General features: G+C 38.9%; 1 protein-coding gene across 5 annotated transcripts in view; it reads right to left on the bottom strand.

Moving 5' to 3' along the window:
* The window catches only part of Hs3st5 (heparan sulfate (glucosamine) 3-O-sulfotransferase 5), a 327,808-nt gene that overhangs the window by 265,978 nt on the left and 40,305 nt on the right, over positions 1-21,525 (bottom strand). For 2 of the 5 annotated variants that reach the window (XM_030245115.1, NM_001253355.1), the window contains exon 2: positions 14,348-14,406. The exons of the other annotated variants lie outside the window; for them this stretch is intronic. The gene's annotated coding sequence lies outside the window, so the exon portion shown is untranslated. The remainder of the gene's footprint in view (positions 1-14,347; positions 14,407-21,525) is intronic. 5 annotated transcript variants of the gene reach the window in all.

The following is a 21,525-nucleotide window of genomic DNA, read 5'->3' as shown; positions in this document are numbered from 1 at the left end:
GTAGGAAATCAAACTTGAAGAGAGGTAAGCTTCTAAATCTGCTGTCAAGAAGGAAAATACTGCTCTTACCACCTTTCTGAGTCCAGGCATTATGTGAGGTCCCCTGGGGAACATCACTGTGTGTTTTAGCTCCTCACAGTGTGGCAAGACCCCAGGAAAACACTGAATTGTTTATTTCTGATAAGCCTTGTACTCCTCTGTTCAATCCTAGACAAAAAAAAGAATGTTGATTGGCATTCTTGCTGAAGACACTTCCTGGAGATGGCAGTACGTCGGAAGCAGGAAATTCCCTGGAGGGGAAAACTAGCGCCAGTTCCAGAAAAGCAAGGTGCTGATGATATGAACTGAAATCACTTGGGATTTTATAGTTTGAAGGAAGGAGTGAGCTACTGGAAATTTTCTGTGGTGCAGAAGTACTCTCAAGTACCATATCCAGGCATCATAAGTGGCAGGGGATGGCAGCCCTAGTAACTCCATCAGTCAGCAATGAAACTGGAAGATCTTGAATTTGAGACAAGCATATGTATGGATGTATATTTGTTTATCAAGCCATCATTTGTCTATATCTATCATCTATCTATCTATCCATTCCATATTACAAAACCATAAGTTTCATATGTGGAGATATTATTGAAGAAACAAGTCATTCTAAAATGTTTTGTAGTGACACCAAAAAAATAAAACAGAAACAACCATTCCAAAATCCAAAACAATCCTAACCTGTGCATTTTCCAGGTCCTCTCAAAACTGTACAGCCACTGGCATTTTTGCATCTTTGAACTGAGGATTCCATTTTCAGGCAGTCTCTCAGAGTTGAATCCTGAATTCTTGCCATATGCCAGGGGTTAGGCCATTAATATGTAAAAGAAGCTGGTATCCAGAGAATTGACTTTATAATTGGAGAACACCAGAATAAACCTAACACTTCTCCAACAATGCCCTCCACAGCTCCCTGTTCTCTAGGCTATTAGGCCATGTCCAATTTTCTTGGTCTGTTGGAGGAAGCAGCTGCCTCCGTGTGCTGGAGAAACTTTAATTACGGGGGCCTTTTCCTCCCCCTGGAAAGCCTCTTCCTGTGGTTTGGAAGTTTGAATTATTCAAGTTCATGTTAATACAGTGTGCTGAATGTGCAGCTTGCTCTTGGAGGTGCTTGTGGGGCTGTTTGTATTCTGTGGATCTGGTTTCTCTCTCTCTCTCTCCTCTGGCCTCCTTTCCTGTCTTCTCTCATCTCCTTCTCTTCCTTTTGTAAGGCAGGAACCAAGAAAAAAAAATGACTAGCACTTACTGAGCTCATTTTTTGATAGAAATCATGGGAAGAAAACTCTCCCAGTGGACGTTTCTCTAGTACAAGTCGCTCTCCCTTAAATTTCCTTTGCACAGGAGGGAGACATAATGTATATGCTTTGATAGGCATCCTCAGAACCTCTATGCATATTTCTTCCAAAACCAAGCTAAATAATTGTTGCTTGTTTTTCCCCTAAAACTGCAGTCAGTAAGATAACACTTCAGTTTTCCTCTTGATGCTACAGAGTTACTAATGAGAAGCAATGGACTCTGGCCTTAACTTCATCTTCATCTTAAAAAAAAATAAACCTTTTTTTATTGAATACTGTATAAATAGAAACTCTGAATTTCATGTTTTGATTAATCTTCTCAATCCTCAATCCAATCCCGCGGCTCCCTTATTCTATTTTTTTTGGGGGGGGGGGTCTAGATTTTGAGTTGTCATTTTGACTTTTCAACAAACAAAATCGAAATCAAAATACTCAGCATCACTTATTCAGCAGAGTGTATTAACAAAATTCTATTCCTGGACTAAGAATCACTGCAGTCTCAGGCCTTGGTTGGTCACTCAGTACTTGCAAAGCCTCACAGGCTTAGTTTTCTTATTGGAAACATAGTAGTAACAATGCAAACACTATTAAGAGAGTCCATTAATACAGTAGAATTACATCTACTAGGTTTTTATTTTTTTCAAAATCACAAGTATGAATTCAGGACTTTACAGTCATATACATGTCACAAAGTGAGTATCCTTATCACACTTTCTGTTCCAGTTTATTGAATAGAAATAAAGTTCACAGTGCCAAACTCTCTTCCGTCCCTACAAATGAAATTGGCTTCATGAAGAGAAAAGCAAAAAGGCAGTGAGGAATGCGATCCCTGAAAATCATTAAAGAGACACACAGATATATGGGAGTGTTCTCACACATAATTGAGAGCTGTGGTACAAATGGCTGGCTGACACATGCTGCTAGGGCCTGCTTTAAGGTATCAGAGGAGGGGAAGTCTGCAAAGAGTATCACAGATGCTTTTGTTGTTGTTGTTTGTTTATTTTCCCAGAAAGAAGTGGATAACTCAAGGCAGAAACGCAGGGGAAAAAGCATATTTAGACTACCATTGCATAGATTTAAAAAAAAATCAACCAGTCATTTTAGCTTTTAATTGTCAAATGTTAAAAGCATGTTAAAAAGAGCAAGTCTCACTCCTGATTTCCATCTCCCAGGGCTCCATACCCAAATAGAGCCTGGAAGGAGCAGGCCTCCCAGAGGTGTGGACAGGCCTGTGAGTGCAGGTAGGGCCACCACTGCTGCTCAGAGAAACCCACCTGGAACCCTCAGGACACAGAAACCTAGGGACGGCTGGAACGGGAGCCTTCTCATTTCCATCTGCACCCAGAAATGATCCTGTACCACAGAGCCACATACACAAATACCACTAGGAGAGAGACGGTCTCCCATGAGGGCCTACACACCTACAAGCACAGGTAAGACCACCACATCTCTTCAAATTCCTGGCCCAAGAGCAACCCTCACAGAGTCATCAGGACACAGGAACCAAGGATCAGCTAGGAACATGATCCTTCTGGTCTCTATCTGCACCCCAGAGCTGACCCTGTACCACAGCTCTCGATCCATAAATTACTCATAAAGAGAACTGGTCTCCCAGGAGTACTGAAACACAGGCTTATAGGAGGGACAAACCAAAGTCAGAGACAGTATGACCAGCTAACACTGGATATAATCATATGTTGAAAGGGAAGCACAAGAACATTAGCAACAGAAACCAAGACTGCTTGGCATGAGCAGAACCCAGTTCTCCCACCACAGTGAACCCTGGTTACCCCAACAAACCAGAAAAACAAGACTCCGATTTAAAATCATATCTCATGATGATGGTAGAGGAATTTAAGAAGGACATGAATAACTCCCTTAAAGAAATACAAGAGAACACAGAAAAACAGGAAGAGGAAACATAAAAATACCTTAAAGAATTACAAGAAAACACAACCAAACAGGTGAAGGAACTGAACAAAACCATCCAGGATCTAAAAATGGAAATAGAAATAATAACGAGATCACAAAGGGAAATAACACTGGAGATAGAGAATCTAGGAAAGAGATCAGGAGTCATAGCTGCAAGCATCACCAACAGAATACAAGAGATAAAAGAGAGAATCTCAGGTGCAGAAGATACCATAGAAAACATTGACACAACAGTCAAGGAAAATGAAAAATGCAAAAAGATCCTAAGTCAAAACATCCAGGAAATCCAGGACACAATGAGAAGTCCAAACCTATGGAAAATAGGTATAGAAGAGAATGAAGATTTCCAACTTAAATGGCCAGTAAATGTCTTCAATAAAATTAAAGAAGAAAACTTCCCTAACCTAAAGAAAGAGATGCCCATGAACACACAAGAAGCCTACAGAACTCAAAATAGACTGGACCAGAAAAGAAATTTCTCCAGTCACATAATACTTAAAACACCAAATGCACTAAACAAAGAAAGAATATTTTTAAAAAGTAAGGGGAAATGGTCAAGTAACATATACAGGCAGACCTATCAGAATTACACCAGACTTCTCACCAGAGACTATGAAAGCTAGAAGATTCTGGGAAGATGTCATATATACCCTAAGAGAACACAAATGCCAACCCAGACTACTATACCCAGCAAAACTCTCAATTGCCATAGGTGGAGAAGCCAAGATATTCTATGACAAAACCAAATTTATACAATATCTTTCAACAAATCCAGCACTTTAGTGGAAAATATATGGAAAACGCTAACCCAAGGAGGGAACCTAGACCATAGAAAAAGCAAGAAAATAATCTTCTTTTAACAAACCCAAAAGAAGATAACCACACAAACATAAAAATAACATCAAAAATAAAAGGGAGCAACAGTCAATACTCTTTAATATTTCTTAACATCAGTGTATTCAATTCCCCAATAAAAAGATATAAACTAACAGACTGGCTGCATTAAAAAGAAAAAAAAAAAAAGTGGGGAACTGCCTCAAGCACATAGGCACAGAAGAAAATTGCCTGAACAGAACACCAATAGCTTATGCTCTAATATCAAGAATTTACAAATGGGACCTCATAAAATTACAAAGTTTCTGTAAGGCAAAGGAAACTGTCAATAGGACAAAATGGCAACCAACAGATTGGGAAAAGATCTTTACCAATCCTACAGCCAATAGAGCTAATATATACAAATATATAGGGCTAATAGCCAATATATACAAAGAACTCAAGAAGTTAGACCCCAGAGAACCAAATAACCCTACTTAAAATGGGGTATAAAGCTAAAGAAACAATTTTCAATAGAAGAATATTGAATAGCTGAGAAGCACCTAAAGATATTCTCAACATCCTTATTCATCAGGGAAATGCAAATCACAACAACCCTGAGACTCTTCCTCACACTTGTCAGAATGGCTAAGATCAAAAACTCGGGTGATAGCAAATGCTGGTTATGATGTGGAGAAACAAGAACACTCCTCCATTGTTGGTGGGATTGCAGAGTGGTACAACACTCCGGAAGTCAGTTTAGTAGTTCCTCAGAAAACTGGACATAGTACTACCTGAAGTACTACCTGAGGACCCAGCTATACCACTCCCAGGCATATACCCAGAAGATGCTCCAACATGTAATAATAACACTTGCTCCACTATTCTCATATTAGTCTTATTTATAATAGCCAGAAGCTGGAAAGAAGCCAGATGTCCCTCAACAGAGAAATGGATAGAGAAAATGTGTTACGTTTACAGAATAGAATACTATCCAGCCAGGGAAATGCAAATCAAAACAACACTGAGATTCCACTTCACTCCAGTCAGAATGGCTAAGATCAAAAACTCAGGTGACAGCAGATGCTGGCGAGGATGTGGAGAAAGGGGAACACTCCTCCATTGTTGGTGGGATTTGCAAGCTTGTACAACCACTCTGGAAGTCAGTCTGGAGGTTCCTCAGAAAATTGGACATAGTACTACTGGAGGATCCCACAATACCTCTCCTGGGCATATATCCAGAAGATGTCCCAACCGGCAAGAAGAACACATGCTCCACTATGTTCATAGCAGCCTTGTTTATAATAGCCAGAAGCTGGAAAGAACCCAGATGCCCCTCAACAGAGGAATGGATACAGAAAATGTGGTACATTTACACAATGGAATACTACTCAGCTATTTAAAAAAATGAATTTATGAAATTCCTAGGCAAATGGATGGACCTGGAGGGTATCATCCTGAGTGAAGTAACCCAATCACAAAGGAACTTGCACAATATGTACTCACTGATAAGTGGATATTAGCCCAGAAACTTAGGATACCCAAGATATAAGATATAAGATACAACTTGCCAAACGCATGAAATTCAAGAAGAACGAAGACCAAAGTGTGGACACTTTACCCTTTCTTAGAGATGGGAACAAAACACCCATAGAAGAAGTTACAGAGACAAAATTTGGAGCTGTGACGAAAGGATGGACCATCTAGTGATTGCCATATGCAGGGATCCATCCCATAATCAGCTTCCAAATGCTGACACCATTGCATACACTAGAAAGATTTTGCTGAAAGGACCCAGATATAGCTCTCTCTTGTGAGACTATGCCGGGGCCTAGCAAACACAGAAGTGGATGATCACAGCCAGCTATTGGATGGGTCACATGGCCCCCAATGGAGGATCTAGAGAAAGTACCCAAGGAGCTAAAGGGAACTGCAACCCTATATGTGGAACAACAATATGAACTAACCAGTACCTGGGAGCTCTTGTCTCTAGCTGCATATGTATCAAAAGATGGCCTAGTTGGCCATCACTGGAAAGAGAGGCCCATTGGACTTGCAAACTGTATATGCCCCAGTACAGGGGAACGCCAGGGCCAAAAAGGGGGAGTGGGTGGGTAGGGGATTGGGGGGGTGGGTATGGGGGACCTTTGGGATAGCATTGAAAATATAAACGAGGAAAATACTTAATAAAAAAAATAAATAAATAAAAAATACCAGTGAACTCATGAAATTCTTAGGCAAATGGACGGAACTAGAAAATATAACCCAGTTGAGGTAACTCAATCACAATAGAACACACATGTTATATACTCACTGATAAGTGGATATTAGACCTGAAGCTCACAATACCCAAGATACAATTCACAGACCAAATGAATCTCAAGAAGAATGAAGACCAACGTGTGGATTCTTTGGTCCTTCTTAGAAAGGGGAACAAAATACCCACGATAGGAGATACAGAGAAAAATTGTGGAGCAGAGACTGAAGGAAAGACCATCCAAAGACTGCCCTACCGGGGGATCCATTCCATATACCGTCTCCAAACACAGACACTATTGTGGATGCCAACAAGTGCTTGCTGACAGGAGACTGATATAGCTGTCTCCTAAGAGACTCGGCCAGTACCTGACATATTCAGAAGTGGATGCTTTCATCCAACCATTGGACTGAGCACAAGGTCCCTAATGGAGTAGCTAGAGAAAGTACTGAAGGAGCTGAAAGAGCTTGCAGCCCCATAGGAGGAACAACAATTGAACCTACCAGTACCCCCAGAGCTCCCAGGGACGAAACCACCAACCAAAGAGTAAACATGGAGGGACCCATAGCTCTAACTGCATATGTAGCAGAGTATGGCCTTGTTGGACATTAATGTAAAGAGAGACCCTTGGTCTTGAGAAGGCTCAATTCCCCAGTGTAGGAGAATCCCAAGACCAGGAAGTGGGAGTGGTTGAGTTTTTTAGCGGGGGGAAGGGAGATGGAATAGGGGGGTTTTGGAGGGGAAACCAGGAAATGGAATAATATTTGAAATGTAAATAAAGAATATATCTTAATAAAAAAACTCATTGTTCCACTGATAGAACTAACCCAACAATCAGACTCCCAGCATCATAAAGTAGCATGGTAGTCTACAGCCTCAAAGAAGAAGGAGACGTGGGGATTTCCATCAATGGTCACAGAGGTCCTGGTCAGCAACATGAGTCATATCTCTAAGACCTGCTTTACAGCACCATAGTCTAGTCAAGACAATGTGCTGTGCAGTTTTAGACTTTCTGCAAAGTGGAAACTTCACATTAAGAGTTCTTCTCAACATAGTACTTGAAAATGATTCAATGGTTATTAGCCAAATACATCATACTGTATTGTTTAATTTGCTTAACACAATAGACATGTGGTCATTCTCTCAGAAAGAACCTGTATTTCTTTTCAGTCAAATGTATTAATTGCAGATTTTGATTCTTTTGTTTTATTGTTTCACCTTGAATCAACAAAGAGTTAATATTTTTTTCCTTAAGCTGACAATTTTTTTTGTTTTACATTTTTTCTGTGCCTTACTTCAAGTTAAAACAAATATGTATGTACTTAACTTTAGAAAGCAAGGTAGAAAGTCCAAATAACTGATGTCTTAATATGTCAGATGGCTTACTATTCATTACAATGCTTTCTTCTTGGGAGTAGATGGATGAGCTGGCTTAGATGGCAAAGGCTACCAAACTCCATGGCCTGATGTAATCCTTGGATTGGAAAGGGAGAGAACCAGCTGTTGCCAGTTTTCATCTGGCTTCCACATCTGCACTATGGCATGTGCTCCTGCCTTATACACAAAATAATATATAAATACAGAATGTAATGGGTTCTTTTTAAATAAAACTTTCATTTTTGCTCACTAACAATCCCTTGTGGAGCTGTGAGATCTTATTAATTAAGATTGCAGCACAGAGAAGAAAAATAAAAATGAAACAAATATCAGGGTGATGCACAGTAACTCCTTTCAGAAGGCATTAAAGGTGAATGGAACAAAAGTATTTCTACTCTAAGTATTAGTTTTTGTTCTCTATTTAAATCACATTTGCAAGCTGTATTCATATATACTTTAGACACATTAGGAAAATTACACCATTAAAAAAGAAGCAAATAATCACTTTTTTGTTTGTTTCTTTTTTGTTTTTCGAGATAGGGTTTCTCTGTGCAGTCCTGGCTGTCCTGGAACTCACTCTGTAGAGTAGGCTGGCCTCAAACTCAGAAATCCACTTGCCTCTGCCTCCCAAGTGCTGGGATTAAAGGTGTGCTCCACCACTGCCCAGCTGCAAATGATCACTTTTAATGTTAATTTGAGAGCTAATCACTAAGATTCTACACGAATAGTAATAATATAACTTTAACAATACTGAACACTCACTTCAAACCAGTCTTGGCTCTGAATTATTTATATATCTTTAATTTTATCAAACAGATACTCATCTTTACTTTTATTTGAAAAATGAGGAAATTTGGTTATAGAAGTGCCCATTATCTTTCTCAGCATCTTAGCTTAGAGCGCCTCTCACTTCATTCAGTACCTATACAGGTGATGTAGACACAACCTTCCCACATAAGACTCTATACTATAGGTTTAACTTATTTTATGTACACATATAAATATGACACAGAAGTACAAAGGAATTATTATAAAAAACAGTGGACAGAGCAGGACAATATGGTATGAAGATGGGCAAAGTATAGGAGATACTGGAATGAAATATCAGATGAAACTTATTACTATACAGTGGACATATGCCATGACATCTTTAAAAAAATAATGCCACTGGTATAGTCACAACCATCTAAAATCCACATGATTCACTGCAGATTTCTCTATGTATCATTGAGCAGGGTCTTGCCACAGCAATAGGCAAGACAGCATCTGGATGAGTAAGACACTTAATGTTTGTCTATTTCCATCATGGTGTGATTCTGGAGGCCTAAACAAAAAGGACACACCTGATTCTCTAACATGTGTCCAAGTCCAGAGCCGCCTTCTGTAGGCCTACAGAAATCACCATGGCAGAACTGACCAACTGTCTGATTACTCCAATATCCTACCTCTAAAAGTGCTCGACATTCCCATCCCCACCAAGTAAAACTAATTGTATGCTAACATTGAAATGTGAACATTTCCCCTGTGCTAGTGTCTAACCAGTTCCCACCTAAAAGATCCCCAGGAAATAGTCCTCGAAATACTCTTCTATCGACACTAGAACAAGTGAAACTTTTATTCCAACGTACATACATGCATGCAGTTACATCTGCATGGTCAATAAGAGAAACTCGTCCAAACTCGTCCAATCCTGTATAATTTAGGAGAGCTGAGAATTACCAGAGGCATCTTTAGGAATATGTGATACAAAGGATGCACACAAATGATCAGTCTTTAGAACCATTGATCATCCTTGCTAAGGAATGTGGAGCAATAGTGAAGTCAGCAGGGGGGTGGGCAGCATTTGGTGAGTAGCAATAGGGATGCACCAGGGCATTTGCTGAATGACAAAATCCACTGGATGTGTTTCAAATCAGAAAATATGTGCAGTGGCCCAGTTTATTTTGTTTTGTACATAAAATCTACCAATCACTGCTATTATATTCAGGATTGATGTGGTTCTTAAAAACAAACAAACAAACAAACAAACAAACAAAAAGACTATAACACTAGTATGTTGGTATGTAGCTAAGACACATGCCACAACAAGGTCCCTAAAAGCATTCTTTTCTGAGATTTTGCCTTTCTTTAAAACAGAAGGACATAGACCTATGATTTTCACTTCCTATATCTCTGAGCACTTGTTCTTAGAGCCCTGGATTGCCATACTGAGACAGGATGGAGAGGCAGAGACCTAGATCCAGATGTGCAACATGTTTGTTAACTGAGTAATAGTTATGTGTAATAGGATAGACCACTGAAGGTTTCGTGGAGAAGGCATTTATGCTATCGTTACTCCAACTTTTTCCAGAATATGTCCCAAGATGACCAGAGTACTAGATATAATTTGTAGTCAAATAATGAAAACAATTAATTGTTATGGTGGTGACTCTTGTGTCCTGTCCTGTTGGAGGTGGCATCAGTAAGGTCTCTTTCTCTGTTTTGTAAGCAAAGATCTACAGTTCCTGAAGGACACAGACTGCACTATGGACTTTGTAGTCTAAATACTTTGCTTAATTATTGAGACAGAGAATTATGTTTTACTGACTAGAATAGTACGGCACACAGTACTTCTTCAGTAAACAAGACTGATGGAGTACTCAAATGGATGAGTGAATATATTTTATCATGGACTCGATTTTTCTCACTAACATTCTCTTATAGGTTTCAATCTGGAACATACACATTTTCAAATATATCCCATAGTCAGGATGGCAATATCGTATTGCATTTTTACACTAAAAATATACACTCTAAAGACAATTCAGTCACCAGCTAAAAAGAGAACTCACATTGGGCACCGATCAGGGCTATTTATAAATTTTCCTTGGGTAGGAAAAATGATGCCATAGCTGCTTCCAAATCGGCGGAGAGTAGAGCCAATAATTCAAGAGGAGAAAATTGCTTTGGATATTCGTATTTAAATTAAAGACAAAATCTCCAGACATCTTCTTCTTTGCTATTTTTAAATGGCTCCAGCCAGTAAAAAAGCACTTTGGATTTAATCACCAACTGTGTCCCCCATTTTTAGCCCCTTGATCCTGCCTGAGGCCATATGCAGAGACCCCATTTCTTAGAGCTCTTCAGATGAAGTCACAATCTGTGCTGTAAATTTTCGCTGATGAGATTAATGCATGTTATGCAGTGTACTCAGAAAGGTTGTGAAGAACAGTATGTTCTAGAACTCTCTGTCACTAAGCTCCTCCCAGAGAACTATTTGTATGTACAGATTTTATACTTTGTAATCAATGAAATCAGAAAGCTTAACCAAGATATAGTTTGCAGGTTGCAAACTACTTTCCTATGGGCTTTTATATCAAAGCTAAATGCTTTATGCTCTGGTTGCTCTCTTGATCACAGTTTTTAAATACAAAACTGCCCTGTAGGGAGTATAATAGCAAGCATTGTAGCTTGTATGAGGAATGAAAGGTGATAAAACTTCTTTTATAGTAATCATTATAGAAGTGTGGAGAACTGGGACGGCTGTACCATTACGGTGCAGGGACACCATTTCCTCGGTTTTCACAGAGGCACAGCACAGTTATAAATGGCATCTTTTCTTAAATGCCACACTAGCCTACTAGGCCAAAAGGATTCACTATAGAGGAAACACCACACAGTTTTTGTTTCTGTTGTAATTACATTTGTACAATCTAATTAACAAACCAAAAGCCATCCTTTGAAAGACACTAAACACTGTGAATCAGCTATTACAGAGTATAACCTCTACCAAAAAACTTGCTATTGTTTTCCCTGCAGGTCAGAGGAAACAGTTTGACTATTTTGTTTCTCTCTCTTTTCTTTCCTTTTTGTTTTTATCCTCTTTTCTTTTTTTCTTTCCCTTCCTTAGCTTTTCTTTCCTCCCTTCCTCCTTCCCTTCCCTTCCCTTCCTTCCTTCCTTCCTTCCTTCCTTCCTTCCTTCCTTCCTTCCTTCCTTCCTTTCTTCCTTCTCTTTTCTTTCTTTCTTTCTTTCTTTCTTTCTTTCTCTCATTCTCTCTCTCATTCTCTCTCTCTTTCTCTCTCTCTCTTTCTTTCTTTCTTTCTTTCTTTCTTTCTTTCTTTCTTTCTTTCTTTCTTCCTTTCTTTCTTCTTTCTTTCTTCCTTTTTTCCTTTCTCTCTTCCTGAGCACCTAAATAATTGGTGGTTGGTCAGGTCTAAATGGAGAATTTAATGCAGCTTTAGAGCCATCATAGAAAGAGTCTTAAGCAGTTGAAGTTCTCTCCTGCAGTTTCTCTATCAAATTATGCCCCTCTGATGCAGATCAGGCTGAAACTGGACTCTGATAGAGGGGATCACACACACAGAGCAGTGCAGCCCAGAGGGATTCCACTCTCTCAAGGCGCTCAGTTCCATCTCCTGCTTCTGGACAGTTTTGTCTTTGGAGGACTGACACTACTGAGAACGATTCATTGTTCAAGGAGCCTTAAATCCCAGATGCTCTCCCAGAGCAGATGCTGAGTGTTTTCTCTTCTGAAATATAGGCTTGTTGGGAATCCACTTATTTTTATTTTTAAAAATCATAACTTGACAATATCTAGGTGATATTTACGTTGATACTGCCGTATCTCCTAAGGATATTTAAAAATATTAAAATGAGATACCTTATGTATCATACTGTGTGACTCATTTTTTTAATTGCAAGACATTAATATTCATGAAAAAGATAGCATCAAAACAGGGTTGCAAATGATCCAGTTTTATTTTTTTCTTCTGGTCCTGCTGATGGCATTATCAAGGAGCAAGTGTAAAGGCAAACTGGGGGGACCTCAACTTCATGCCTGACTCTGGGGACCTGGTTCTCATCAGAGCATTTCTCTCTGTGTAACTGTCAATGGACACTCATTCTCAGGCCCCCTAGAAGCAGACTGACAGGCCTGTCCTCTGGAGAGGATGGGAATCATGTGTTCAGTCCACCCACTGTGACACTCAGCGCCTTAGCACTACTGCTAATTGCACATGTGATGTCAGAGATCTTGGCTCAGGAGCAAACAGCAGGCTAATTAAACAGGGCCACAGTCATGTATGTTTCATACAAGGGAGCTAGCCAATCTCTGAACAGAGTTCTTGTTTTGTCTTCACCTGTCAGTACGCCAGCACAGTTAAGGCCTCGTAGAGTAATTGCTCTAAGCATCTAAGCAGCTGCAGGTCAGCAGTGAATACAATGGAAAGACCAGGAAACAGAGTCAAGTCAATCATTAATTTGACAGATATTTATGAGGCCAAATGTTAGACAGGCACTGAATCTCGGGTCCTGTAGTCCACTTCCCCGGCTGATAGATAAGATAATGTCTGTGCCATGTCTAGGGGAAACCTGATTTCTGCAAGGCATTAGGAAGCTCTTATAACACTCTTGTGGACAGGATGAAAAAAGGTGGGCTGTCTCATAGGAAGATTGATATGAATGTCTGATGAATGGATGGTGCCACTGGGAAAGAGATCCATAATGCCAGGCCTAGGAGCTAAGAATTCAGCCGTTTCTTATTCTACATTTGTTATCAGAGCCTTCAATGAAGACTTTACACAAGGCCTCTTTATCAGCTTAGTAGACAAGTGCTTTGGCTCTGGGTTTGAGACTGCTTTGACACATGCCAGGATTTAAATCTTGCAAGTTTCTGTTTTCTTATACAAAAAAAGAAATGTCTATACTATCATTATGGAGTTACTATGAGAACAAAAGGAATGCATGCTAACTGAGCACATGTCCATAACCCAAAACATATTTTAAGGAACAACTACTCAGAAGGCACAGATAAACAACTACACAGAAAACACAGATTTCCCTCTAGTATACACCAAAATGAAGATTAAAATGATCCTAACTGGTAGAATAAGGAATATATTAACAACTAAAGGCATAAGGAGACTGTGTAGTCATTTTTAAGTTTTGTAAGTGCTTCTTAACCTTACTTAATTCTATTATAAATGTGACAGATAGCAGCGCCTTGATCCCCTTAACACTGTAATAATGGAGTGTGTGTGTGTGTGTGTGTGTGTGTGTGTGTGTGTGTGTGTGTGTTTTGTCTTCAGAGATACTTCCTTCTGATGGATCTGGAGACTAGGGCATATAAAGCTGAAGACAACCATGTCTGGTGTACATCTTCCTGCTGTATTTTCATAGACTTTTTTTTAATTCAAGGAATGTTCTCTCTCTCTCTCTTTCTCTTTTTTAATTCTCCCATTTTCCCCATACTGATACATTTAACAAAATAAAGGATGCAGGTTAACAAAACAAAAAGAAAAAAAAAACAAACAAAAACGAGTGGCAAGACTATTTTAAATCATAATTATCTACTCTCCGTTGTCCCTTTTCAAGTCTCTTCACTAAGAGACAAAGTGCTTCACTAGGGCAAGGGAAATAAGTCTAAGAGCAGAGAACCGCCCACTACAATCTGCCACAGCCACAGGCATGTATGGGTTAGCCAGCACTTCCTCAACAGAGGAGTGAACATTAAAGTCATATATAGGAAGCAGATGCATCGGTATCTCACTACTGCTGCTTTAGAGATGAGTTGCTATGGAATAAGACCACATTCTTCCTAGGACCACACACATCCTTTCCTGCACTGACAAACAGTAAAGATGCACTTCTTCTCACCATTTCAGAGTCTGAAAAATCCTGAGTGTCTTCTGTGGCTCTTCTGACTCTGTCCTCATCTGCAAACAGGGGTGGAGGAGTAGATATGGATGCGAGTCAGTTCCCTTCTGAAGTTTATACTTTTAAAATCATAACCAGACAATTTCTAGGTGACGTTTGTGCTGGTAATGCCATGTCTACACAAGAATATTAATAAACACAACATATTAACTTATCACAATAAGAATATTAATGAGTAATATTTTAAAATATTAAAAAGAGATTGGTCATATTTCAGACTGTGTGACAAGTAAAACTTAGACTGAAAACCAAACTATCAGTGTATAAAGGCAAAGAAATGCAGCCATACTCTACTTGATAGAGATTCCCAAACCATATCCAAGTGGTTCCTTTACATCTTTTTTCAAGTGTGCATCAAGTGGCAAATAAAACAGACACATCTGGGAGAGGGGGTCATTTAGTTGAATAATCTCATGTGTCAGTTTCATATGCTTCTATTTGATTTTGAAGTTCCTTCTGTGGTGTATCTGTGCTCCAAGTAGCTAACCATAGAAAAGATTGTAAAGGCAGAAACAGTAGAGGGCTAAATGGCCATGTACTTCTCAATGTACTGGGTAGAACTCTGACAGCACAGAAAATATATCTACACAAATTAGATTTCCTATACTTTTAAGTATAAAATTCACAGTTTATCTCACTCCTCACAAACTACTCTCCTGTATTAATATTTTTTACAACAGTGGCCTTTATATGCTATTCAACTATTAATAAATACTGACCCATGTTAACTATACTTTAGTCTGTTTACCAGCAGTCTTTTTGTTTTTTTTTTGTTTGTTTTGTTTTTTTTGTTTTGTTGTTTTGTTTTGTTTTGTTTTGGGTTTTTTTTTTTGTTTTTTTTTTTGTTTTGTTTTTTTTTTTTTTTTTTGTGGTTTTTCGAGACAGGATTTCTCTGTATAGCCCTGGCTGTCCTGGAACTCACTTTGTGGACCAGGCTGGCCTCGAACTCAGAAATCCGTCTGCCTCTGCCTCCCAAGTGCTGGGATTAAAGGCGTGCGAGACCACGTCCAGCTACCAGCAGACTTTACTGAACAGTGACTCATGGTGGTAAATAGATTTCAAGTAAAAGATTCATTAACAATTGAGCTAAATTTTTGCATGTGCTCTTATCTGAAAAAAAAAGAAATGCTAATGTGTGAATAATTACTCACACTTATTAATGTGCCTATAGGTCATGTATATTTATGCATAATATTTCTGATAAGTAAACAGGTAAATATAGCTCTATAGTAAACACCAAAATGAAACTTAAATGTATCCTTTTTATTAGATATTTTCTTCATTTACATTTCAAATGCTATCCTCTTTCCTAGTTTCTTCTCAGAAAGTCCCCTATACCCTCCCACTCCCACACCCGGCCCTTGTCCCCAGCCCATGCACTCCTGCTTCTGGCCCTGGCATTAAAGATACTTTTGCTGCAACATTTGATCTCTCATACAATCCAGATAATTAGAATCTTGTAAGCTACTAATAAAATATCTACACAGTAAATGCAAACACATATTATCACTTCTGTCAAAGTGCAAGGCAGGAGCGGGCATTTGTAAGCTTGGCAGTCCATAAGCTTTACCAGGTGGAAAGAGTTTAAACAAAGGATCTTTAAGGGGATAAGCGAGTGGAATATGGAAACAGATGCATAAAGTCCTGCATTGTTTTAAAAGGCACCACAATTTCAAAACTCTGCACTAAAAAGGTTCATCAATGACATCCCTGGCTGAAGAGTGACAGTTTCTAGAGCCTCCGGGAGCTGGTAAGAGAACCTGGCCCACTGAGTGAAACTAGATATTTTGCAACACGATGGGAGTACATGGTTCTTTGGGAAAAAAAATACACAAAGAATCTGACTAAAGGTAAGCATCAGCAAGTGGAACTTTGTTGAAATCCATCCTCATATTTTACAGCTTGAGACATTCCCTGGATTCTCCATGATAACACTACTAGCCACTAGTAGGGTTAGCCATTACTTCAACCGATCAGCAAACATTAGAATTGTGATACTGTACAGCGTTAGCAAGAGTTGGATAAGAAGAATACATCACAGGACATGAACAGCTCTGTTTTTTGCAGAACTCCACTTTACTCACTAAAAACAACTCATCTGTGCTAGGAGAAAACGCAAGATGCCATGGGAACATGCAAGCCATGAGTGGCCTTATGCATCTGTATGCTGACAACTTCAGTGAGGGAATAAGGAACCAGATTTGAAAACCCAAAGACACAAGAGAAATATTGCTCATGGGGAAAGATGTCCTTGAATACTTGTGTCATGTCTTTTAATATAGATTCAGGAAATTATTTTTCTGAAATTACACTCATAGCTCCAAATTGTACAGTTCTGTAGGAATCTACTAAGTTCTCTCTGTAGATAAAGTACTGTGTTAGATTTGAGAAACAGAATGAGTGTGGTTGATGCCTTCCTTCTAGGCCTGGCAGTATCACAGAAAGCAACGGGCATTCAATGGGTATGTGCATGTTGTAAGATACTATTATTCATTAATAGGAGTTTAAAGGAGCAGATCTGAAACTGCAACAGTGTGTCACAAGAGTGAATATGGTTTAACATATTCTGGCAATAAAAATTGAAGCATTGCTTTTAAGAATCTTAATAAACATTAAGATTCTATGACTTCCTATCACTCATTTAAAAAGTGTGATTATTTACAAAGTTCATTCTCTTACATGACAGTGTTATCTCTTATCCTTCTTAAGTAAAATATTAGTAGCAATTGAAATTGAAAGTAATTGAGAACTCTTTTGATTAGTTAGTGTGTTGTTTAGAAAATGGTTTGTTTGTCTGTGTGTGTGTCTGTCTGGATGGGTTTATGTGTACCACATGTGTATTGGTGCCAGGACTCTAGTAGAAGGCATTAAGGTGCCCTGGAACTGGAGTTTAAGCCACTTGATATGGGTACTGGGAAACGTACGTAGATACTTTGCAAGAGCAATCAGTCCTCAGCTGCTGAACCATCTCTCAAGCCCTCTTTGTGTGCTGATTTAATGACTAAAATCAGACACATTAAGTGACAAAGACTGACTAAGGTGATTTTCCCCTTGTCAGAAGGTATAAATTATCTTTTTTTTTAGAGGAAAATATCTTAATAAAATAGAAGTATGTGATTGATCTTGATTTATTCTTTTATTTCAGATGTAGATGTCTAGTAGGGTTAATATTCTAGGTACATTTTATTTTACCTTTTCTGAAATCATTTAAAAATAGAGAAGAATATTTACTAGAGTCTGCCCTGGTAAGTTTTCTGCATAAGTTAATTTTATAACAGAACAAAATCCATGCTACCATCTTCATCGTGCAAGTCTCACAGGTGTTTATTGCATGCCAGAAGAGCCAAAATCAATGTTCCTATAATACCCAGTTAGTCATCACAATCTAATAAGATTTGGGATATTGATGTTCTAGTTTCATAAATGAGAATTATGATGATTAATCTTTATAATGAACTTGAGTGGACTTAGAGATATGGATGAGGGACCCTAATATGTTTGGTCAGATTTTCCTTGGAAAGTCATCTTCATTCTGAAGGTTGCACATATGCATTAGCAGGACTCGGGAGAGGTAAAGAAGAGGACAAGTTGCTTTAATTTTCTCAGGTGGGAACTCGTGGTCAAAAGCTTTCAGTCAGCCCATGAGAGTTAAGGATGAACAATGAATGTGTGATTCAAAGAGACCTATTCCCAGGAGTAAAAAAGTCTGCATTTAGTCTTGGTACCTGTTATGGGTACAATGTGAACTGTCCTTCAAAATGCTCTTGTTTTAAGGTCACTCAGATAGTGCTACTGAGCAGTTGATAGCTTCCAACAATGCTGAAAACATTTGTATGTTTAATCACTTAATGTTACCTGAATGCTGGCTAGAGGTAGGAATAAGTTTGAGAAAATAGGTGGCTGGAGCCATGCCTTTGAAGGATACATCCCTAAATCTTCTTCCTTGCCTTTTATTCCTGACCACCATGAGGCTCCGAATAGCTTCATTCTGATAAATCTTTCCACTATGATATATTTCCTCATCTCACTCCACAAGCAACAGCCTTCTGCCTATGAACACAGGCCAAAAGGAACCTTTTATATCTTTAAGTCCTTTATATCAGATATTTGGTAACACCAATAATGCAGAATAACACAGTATTCAGGGTTTTGGTATACTTTTAAGGCATCTTTATTCTGAATATGCCGTTCTCTATTCTCCCTATACTATATGACTTCTTATCTATCTGGAGCTGAATCCTTAACTTGAACTCAGTTTCAGGACTCTCCTGCTCATTTCTATCCCAGAAAATCTGAGCATATGGCAGAGTTCTCCACCGCATCCTGGGGGCTCTATTTAGAATAAGCTAGGTCTCCCAGGACCATGACACAGCTCTCTCATAGGCGACTATCTGCTCACCACCACTTAAGTATGTCTGCCAAGTTTAAGAGAATGGAAGGGCAGTCAAGGACATAAAAGGATCTTTTAAAGGAAAAAGCAGCCTCATGGATAATTAAACACCATTCCCAATGTTAAAACGACACTGTGTATTCATTAGATTTTTGTTGGCTTTCCATATCATCAGTGACTCACTAAGTTGGCTATTCAAGCTGCAAACCTCACTGTCTGCTGCTGCTTTTCTCTCCAATATTAGCCAGTGTTTGAAGTTTTCAGAATGGTTTTGAGTTATTCCTGCCAAAGTGTCATCCTGAAGGCTATACTTTAGAAGTATGTATTCATCTAATGGGAGATGAGCACATATGTGTGTGTGTGTGTATGTGTGATATGTTAAATGAGGTAATAAGAATGATCACTCATTTTAGTCAACATAATCTTCAAAATGTCGTCTCAAGGTAAGAGTAACCTAGGCCTGCTGGGAGCCACAGAAAATGATTATTAAGTGATCAATGGATTATGGCAGCATGTGAGAAATACTAAGCGAAGGTCATGCTTAAGTTTATAAATGATAGAGTTACCTGGCTTTATTTCTTCACTGTGGCTATAAGCAAAATTAAACTATCAATCATCTTCCAACTTAAGTAAAACATAGGACAATAATTCAGATACATAGATGCCAGGCTAAAATACATTAAACCATCCAAAAAGCAATGAGGAATAATGAAAACTCTTACAAAAAAATTACGGAGCAGATATTTGGGGTACAATATGTGTCTGGAAACAAAAATTAGTCTGGGTAAGCTTCAGTTCAGTGATTTAGTGATCAAAAACTTCTTTCCAGTCCCCTTTTCATGCTCTTCTTTGCCATGAGAGCATTGGGCTGCATCTTCAGCCTCAATTCTTCATCTCACGCCCAAGTCACACTGTCTTTATTATTCATAGGAAGAACATGCCATACTTTCTCAACTTATCAATAGATCAACAACATTGACACTACTCTTACTGAATTAGGTTTGAACTTATTTAAAACGTTCCTAATTAGGAAGAGGACCAAGGGAGAAGGGGAGACAACAGTGTAAGCAAAGTACAATGATACTTACATATAAAAATGTTAAAAAAAAAAAAGGAAAAGAAAGAAGGAATGATGGAATGAAGGAAGGAAAGGGAGGGAAGGAGGGAAGGAAGGAAGGAAGGAAGGAAGGAAGGAAGGAAGGAAGGAAGGAAGGAAGGAAGAGAGGGAGGGAGGGAGGAAGTGCCACGGATGGATCGGGCCCAGTTGGCCTCTCTCTATCCGTGTGGAATCAGGGTTTCAGACAGATGGGCACAAAGAGTCGGTGAGAATTGACAAACAGACCCAGACAAGGGAGTGTTGAATCTGAATGTATTTTCTCCTAAAGAACACCAGCCTTTTAATACAGAAGAAAAACAAGAAAGCCAGGCGAACATATCCACCAAGTTACAGTGACACAAAACAAAAAAGAATGCATACATAAAAAGATGGTGTGGAGCCAGGCCATGTTTACCACTGAGAATAGGAACAATCCTTAATTAAAAAGATCTGCTAAACACAGGAGCCAGGTGAATGCTCTGATGCAATGCTAGTCTATTGTTAAACCCACCACCAGGGGTTCTTTAGTAAATACCTGATTATGCTATTCCTCTGGGCCTAGTGAAAAAAAAACCTGGACCAGGGAGTTCTACTAACCCTTTCATGTGACAACTCACCCATTTCCTAGACCATTTTGTATTCCTGTTTGGGTGTGATTCGGCTATTGTCCTAAGTAATTACTATGCAGACTAGCCCTGAGCTTTCAAGCTCTAGTCAAGTAAATTGTAATGCCTGATTATTTTCACTGTCTCTACTAGAAGTAAATTTGAGTGTTACCAAATTGGTAACATTCTTACTGAATTCCAAGCTCAGGGTCAGCTTCAAGGGCTGCCTAGGACATTGGAACACAGGCAAAGGCTTAGCTATATGTCAAAATCAATCCTAAAAGGCACTTATAATAAAACAATACTGAAAGAGAGCACATGGATCCATGCACCAGACTAACGCAGGGACAGGTTTTGAGTATACAGCTATGGGAATGCCAAGGTTCCAGGAGGCTGTTTCCGTGAAACTCGCCTCGTGACTGCTTACAGGCTTTTAGGCCTGCCAAGCAGACTTCACTGGAGTGGACGTAGCAAGGAAGGAAGGAAGGAAGGAAGGAAGGAAGGAAGGAAGGAAGGAAAGGAAAGGAAAGGAAAGGAAAGGAAAGGAAAGGAAAGGAAAGGAAAGGAAAGGAAAGGAAAAGAAAGGAAAGGAAGAAATTTAAGGAACTTTTAAAGGAAAATTAAAACCAAAACAAAACAGGAATGATTGGGCTTCAGTAGACATGTGATTCTCTGTTGGCTTCAGAAAAGAGAAAATAACTTATTGAATAACAATTCTATCCATAGGCATAGCCATTCTAATGTAACAGATATAAAAATCCCTGGGCAAAACACAAGATTTAAGAAGTGTTTCTGACTGATATCCATTCAATCAGCAGTTACACAAAAGTCAGTAAAATGAAAAACAAAAACAAAAACAAAAACAAAAACAAAACCACCATTCTGATATGGTATGGATAAGGATGCAATCAGAGGAATACATGATGACTTCTTTTCACATGGCATCATATGTTAAGGACTTGTGTTTTCTTCAGTCTTGTCTTTAGTGAATGGATTCTTAGGTACAATATTGGCCTACTAATAAAAT

This window comes from Mus musculus, chromosome 10 (assembly GCF_000001635.26).
Source record: "Mus musculus strain C57BL/6J chromosome 10, GRCm38.p6 C57BL/6J".
NCBI lineage: Eukaryota > Metazoa > Chordata > Mammalia > Rodentia > Muridae > Mus > Mus musculus.
This window is presented reverse-complemented; position numbering and strand designations above follow the sequence as displayed.